General features: G+C 31.9%; 1 pseudogene; it reads left to right on the top strand.

The window, feature by feature from the left end:
- The first annotated feature begins 3175 nt into the window (after positions 1-3175).
- On the top strand, positions 3176-3343 carry LOC117802525 (annotated as a pseudogene).
- Positions 3344-6896: the final 3553 nt, after the last annotated feature.

The raw sequence follows: 6896 nt of genomic DNA, 5'->3' as shown, positions 1-6896 counted from the left end.
TGTTTTTGCTAATCTGGTTTAGCAGAATTCTTTGCTAAAACTGGGCAGGCCAAATGCAGGTCAGCAGGTCAAGATGGAGGCCCATACAGAAGAGGGCTCAGAGGAGGCTGACTAAAATCTGGTTAAAGAATCTTTACCACTAGGGAATGACTCTGACTGCAATCATTTAGCCCTATTGGAAATTAAGAGAAACTTTATTATCCTTTCATGTCATATTAGACAAATGAATAAGGATCTAATTTTCACAATATATAAATACTGAAATGTTTCTAGGCGAAATGAAAATTCCTTATCAGTATGTGGTATAACTTTCCATGTATAAGAAATACTAAAAAAATCCAGGGAGGTTCTATGTCTCCACAGTGTGGGGATTTGAATTCAGTGAATTTACCCTCAATGAAACTTAATCTAGTGCCAACTCAAAAACAAACAGCACCTTTAATTTTCTACAACCTAAAGGAATAATTAGATATTTTGTGGCTATATTTTCATATAATTAAAATAATCTATTAATTCAGAGAGAGACCTAATAGACTCATTTTTAAACAAAAAATAGTCTTTGTTTTTCATATTCCATTTCTGGCTTATAAAAGGAATAAAGGCATTTTTGTCCAGTTTCTAAAAAAGTAAAGTTTGATTATACCAAGTTTCACCAATAAGATGCTTTTGACCACAAGTAACAGATTACCTATCCGAAGTGGCTTAAGCAATAAGGTTTTTTCATTAACTCATATAACAAGAATCTATTGTAGATAGATCCATGATTAATATGACAATTCAACAATGTCATCCAGAACCCACATACTTTCTAATGTCTTCTCTGCCATCCCCAAGTTGTTGGATTTTCATCCTTAACCTTGTCAATATACAGTAGCAACATGACTGCTTCAGATCTAATGAACACATTTTTATGCCTGATGAAGAGAGCAAAATCTTTCCCTGGGACTTTCCAGCAGACATCTCCTTTTGAATAACAGTCACAAATCCAAGAAATGGCAAAAGAGAACAAAACTTCAATTACTGGTGTAGGCTAGTCATGATGTATCACCTTGACCTGGGCACACTGGAATTCTATAAACCAAGGAAAAATGAAGAAACACCTTTAGAACAATAAGGCAAACAACAGTATCTGCCACACCAGTGTCAGTGACGCTGTAGAGAAATAGGTATTCTCAGCATCTGTTAGCAGGAGTATAAAATCTCAGAAGACTACTTACCAACATTTCTAAAAATTAAAAAAGCAGCAAATGCTATGAGAAAGTTAAGGCAGACACAGAACTGACTGAACCAGCCAGGCATCCCTGTTTTGTTATTGTTAACAAATGTCTGTTGGTGATAGCAACAAATACGGAATAACAAGTGATTTTATGGGCTACCCTCGGATATTTAAATGAATAGACTGATGAATTGCATTAAACAGTATGGCCAGCATGAAGTAGCCTGAGGCTCCAAAGAGCAGAAGAGGCTCTGGAAGTCAGTGGACCAAAGACAAATCATTTCTGCCACATGAGTGTTGGCAAGGGATTATTGGCTTGAGCTTCACCTGGAAAGAGAAGGAGGCCTCAGATGAAAAAGGCTGGAGGTTTATAGGCAGGTGGCCATGAACAGATAGGAACTAGCTAGAGAAATGCATGAAATTCAAGAGGAATACAGGGAAGAAGTACCTACTCATATGGAGACCTTTGTAGAACAGAAACACGTTTACTAGAGTTAATTTCAACATCTGCTAAGCTCACAGAACACAGATGCTAATTTATGAAAGTGTCAGTTAAGTAAGACCTTTCCAGCCTCTTTAAGCCTTCCCACTTCCTATACTATTCTGACCATGTGGGGTTCAGAACCATACTTGCACTGGGAGAGAAGGAGAAAAAGGACAAAGTGAAAGATAAAAACACAAAAAGGATGACTACCCTCTTTCCCACTGTTAGCAACCAACCTGTAACCAACCCAAACCAGGGGGAAGGAGACATTTTCAATTAGAATGAAGTATTACTGAAATGAAACTGCTTGGGGACTGGAAGTTACTGGCAGACTTTTTATGAGCATGATTAGAAAATTCAAAAGGTTTGCACAAAGTTCCAGTGAAAAGAGAGGAATGATTCGTTTCACAGATAATGTTTAGAAGGACATTAGAAGAAGAGAAATAAAGGGATTTAATAATTGTACCTGGGAGACTTACTACTTCTTTATTCTCTCATTTAATAGGCATGTTACATATACTATTTTATATATAGGATACATATATGATACATTCATATATACATACTTAGAAACATAAATAGGTATTTAGCTTTTTCCTCAGCAATCATAAAAAAACACTTTTCAAATCTGTTGCTTTGGGGAGTATGGAGTTGTTTTAATTTTGTAATGTGATTTTTTTACTATGTGTATGTGCATGCGTACTGTATTTGTATATTATACATATATATTTATACATATGCATTTTATGTTTGTGCGTACTATATATACATACATATACATCTAGTACATATGTGCATGTGAGCAAATTCTTCAAAGGTTAAGAGAATGATATATTTTTGGTCCATTTGGGGAATATTTTCCTATTTTGCATTTCTGAATTAAAGGAAAAACTAATAAATGTTTTTAAAAATGAAAATGGAGAGGGAGATAGAAAACATTCTTCTTGGGTATATTGAGATTCAGTGAAATAGAAAGGAAATTGGATAATTCTCCCTCACTCATGGAGTAAAAGTTATACATATTCAGGGTGAGCATATAAAATAACTACTGATTTGTTAAAGATAAAGCTTAATTACACATATTCTACATTTTGAGAAGGCAAATAAATTGTATATTTTTCCAGCATCAAATCCTGAAGGTAGTAGAGAGTCAACATAAATCTCAGATTAATATTTTTAAAGTAGATGTGTTCTTTGTTGTTTGTATACCAATTTAATTTTTCAATACTTCGATAGATGACTAGTTAAAAAGCAGATTAAAAGAGTATGCTCTTCTTTCTGTGAAGAAAATAATGCAAATTTAAATAATAGAGGAAATATAACTTCTGTTCCTGGCATATGTAGCATATCTGTTTGAAAAACAGAAGGATAATTTTATACATATTGTATAACATATGTGATTTTAATTCTTCAAGCCAGATACATTGCCAATCTGTCTGCAAACACATTTTTAATCCTGAAAAAGAAATGTGTTAAGCTTTGCGCAGTGGCAGTATCGTAGCCAATGAGGTTTATCTGAGGCGCGATTATTGCTAATTGAAAAAGAAATGTGTTAAAGATTTTAAATTACATAGAAATGGACAGAAAAGTAAAAGGCTTTTCTGGCATTTTATTTTTCCTTTATTTCAACCTTTTCCTCAAATAGGTATCCAATCCAATTGTTCTGTACATTTTCTGGTTCCATATCATGTCAATAGTTTGCCACTATATTTATGCCATGGCAATGTCATGTGTAGCAATACATAGCAATTAAAATAAATAATACTTTACATGTTACCTAGCCAGACTCAGTCTGATAAGAGGAAAGTTTAAACCAAGAGAAAGGAAGTGATTGTCCCCTGTCTCAAAGTCAATTAAAGGCATAGCTACAACTCACAGCCAGGTTTCTTTCTGCCATCACAGTGTTTTAAAAAATATATATGCACACATCCATGTCTCTTTTTTCATTAGCATTTTTCACATATTCCAGCATCCTAGTTTTCTCTTCCTTTTTTCTGTATTAGAGATTATTGAAGTTTAATGTGTATAGAGAAATTAACAGTGTACATATCCAAACATTTTCATGAAGGAAATATACCTATTAATCAGCAGCCACATTAAAAAATTAAATATTACTAATAATTAATAAGAGCCTTGTTTTTGTCCCCTATTCACTTAACCCGTAGAGTAAATCACTGACCTGAGTGCTAATGGCATAAAATTATTTTTTTTGTGTTTTTGAGTTTCATGTAAATGGTATAATTTAATATGTACTCTTTTGTATCTGACTTCTTTAACACAACACACTTTATTCTTTTTCCACCTTTCTTTTTGTGGCTCATTTAGGATTCATGTGTACATTCAGATTCCATTTTACCTTTACAATATATTGGTTTCTTATGTACATCTTTTTTATTGTTTTAATTGTTGTTTGGGTTTGAAATATGTAATATCTAGATTACTGCAGTCAGATTTCAAATTGGAGTATACTACTTCAAGTATAATATAAGAATCTATAATAGTGTACATCATCTCCCCAAACTCGATTTTGTGCTATATTTGTTATATATTATCTGTGAATTTAATGCATATTATGGTGTGTAATTGTAGACAATTCATTTTAATTTCTATACAGTATTTTAAGAAAATATCACAATTTATTTATCCAGTACACTTGATGGACATTTGAGTTGATTCTAGTGTTTGATTGTTAAACTAGTGCTGAAATTTTTGTTTATGCTCTTTGTTATACATACATTTACACACATATTTTTACTCAGTATATTCCGAGTACTGAGATTTCTGGATAAGGAGCCAGTGTTGAGTTTTACTAGACACTGCCGTTAAGTAGTACACTTTGCAACACACTTTAATCATTCTGATTATTGTCATCTGGAAGTTCATTGTTCTATCACCTAATAAAAGAATAGTGTCAAATTTCTAATAGTAACTGATTGTCTTTCCAAATTTTCAGTTCTTTCAGCTTTTGCTTTCTACTTTGAAGTTACGATATTAGGTGCATTTACAGGATTTTTAGTTCTTCTTGTAAGTTGACTCCTTTGTCACAGAAAAGGTTTTCTATATCCCTGACAATATATTTTGTTCTGAAGTCTACTTTTTCTGATTTAATATAGCCACTCACATTTCTTATGCTTAAAATGTGCATATATATCTAGATAGTTACACTTTACTTTCAATTCATGTGTCTTTGTATTTGTTTTTCCTAGAGACATATATAGTTGGGCCCTGGTTTTCTATCCCATGTAAAAATCTCTGCTTTTTATGAGTTATTTAATCATTTACATTTACTCTAATTATTTATTTGAGTTTATATCAATCATCTTGATATTTATTTCTATTCTCATATTTTCTTTATTCTTTTTCCTCCTTTCTTTTCCTGCCTCATTTTGGATTCACATGCACTTTTCAATCCCATTTTACCTTTAGTATTGGTTTCCTATGTACATCTCTTTTATAATTTTAATCGTAGCCTGGGTTTGAAATATGTATTATCTTTAAATTATTATAGTCAAATTTCAAATTAGAGTATACTACTTGAGTATAATGTAAGAATCTATGATAGCATACACCATTTCCCCATAAGTGGATTTTGTGCTATATTTGTTATACAATTACACTACTACATATGTTATAAATTCAAAATAAATAATTATTAATTTTGCCTTGAAAAGTTGGAATAAAAGAGTCAAAGCAGCTGGTCTATCATCCATTTATTCCTTTTACCTGGAAGAAATCCCTCAGAGGAAGAAAAGAATGTCAAGCGCCTGAAAAGTCTCTTTGCTAAGTGGACCTCAAATAGATTAATGATATTATTAGAAATAAGGGACCTGATGTTTGAAATATCCCTGGCTGGGGATACCATAGTAAATAGAACCTAATTTATATGAGAAATAGTCCCAAAAGATGTCACTCAGATTATACAACCCTCTGAGCTGTTTCCTAACATAAGTACTCCCCACTTTGTGAGGAACCCCGTGAACTTTCTTAGAGCCTTCTAATAATCAAGGCAAAAGAGGCATGTCTAACTGGTAAGAAAGGACACCCCACTCTCAAATCTCTCTCTTCATCATCTGAGCTTTCTTTAAATTGCTTTTATGCTTAAAACTATTTAGTAAAACATGATACTGGGCAGGATCTCTGATTCTGTGAGTCTTATTTGACATTCTGATTCTATGTGGTAAGCAAAGAGTCAATTACAACAATCTTAATCCTTTTGTATAGGTCCAACTTCCCATTTTGTAGTTTATATCTTTCACTGAGAAATTCTCAACTTCAGTTTATTTTTAAAAGTATTTATTTTGCCTTCATTTTTGCAAAGAGTTTTCCTGTGTATAAATTTCTGGGTTATAAAAGGAGGGCACGTGTTGTGATGAGTGTTAGGTGTTATATGCAACTAATGAATCATTGAACACTACATCAAAAACTAATGATGCACTATATGTGGGCTAACTGAACATGATAATAAAAAAAACTAAATAAATGAAATAAGATTTTTAAAATCTGTTTTTCAACACCTTAAATATATCTTTTATTGTTTTCTAATTTGCCTAGTTTCTGATGAGATCTGCTGTCATTCTTATAGTCTTTCTTTTATAATTACCTAATGTGTATTTTGTGTCTGGCTGCTTTTATGAATTTTTCTTCAACACTAGTTTTCATCAATTTGTGTATACTATTGCTTGGTGTAGTTTTCTTAGTGTTTTTCTTACTTGGAGTTCCTTAAGTGTTTTGGATCTGCGTTCTTATTGTTTTCATAAACTCTGGAAAATTTTCAGTCATATTTTTCTTTGTAGATTTTTGCTCTTCTCTCCTTCTCAGATCCAATTATACCTATTGTAGACCACTTGATACTGGTCCATATATCATTGAGTCTCTTAATTTTCTTAGTTTGCTTTTCCTTTTCAATTTTTTTTCTCTGTTTTGCTACTTCAATTTAGATGGTTTCTGAAAAATTTCTATGTCTTCAAGTTCAAAGATATTTTCTTCTTCCATGTTTAATCTACTCAATTATATCCACTGGATGTTTCATTTCATTCATTGTACATTTTTTTGTACGTTTCATTCCATTTGGATCATTTTTCTATTTTCAACTTCCCTTCTTATTAGATTCAAGTTTTTCTTGAAAAATACTAAACATTATTTTAATGATTATCTCCTCTATTTCTATCATTTATTTTATTTTTGTATATAATTTTA

This window comes from Ailuropoda melanoleuca, chromosome 5 (assembly GCF_002007445.2).
Source record: "Ailuropoda melanoleuca isolate Jingjing chromosome 5, ASM200744v2, whole genome shotgun sequence".
Taxonomy (NCBI): Eukaryota; Metazoa; Chordata; class Mammalia; order Carnivora; family Ursidae; genus Ailuropoda; species Ailuropoda melanoleuca.
This window is presented reverse-complemented; position numbering and strand designations above follow the sequence as displayed.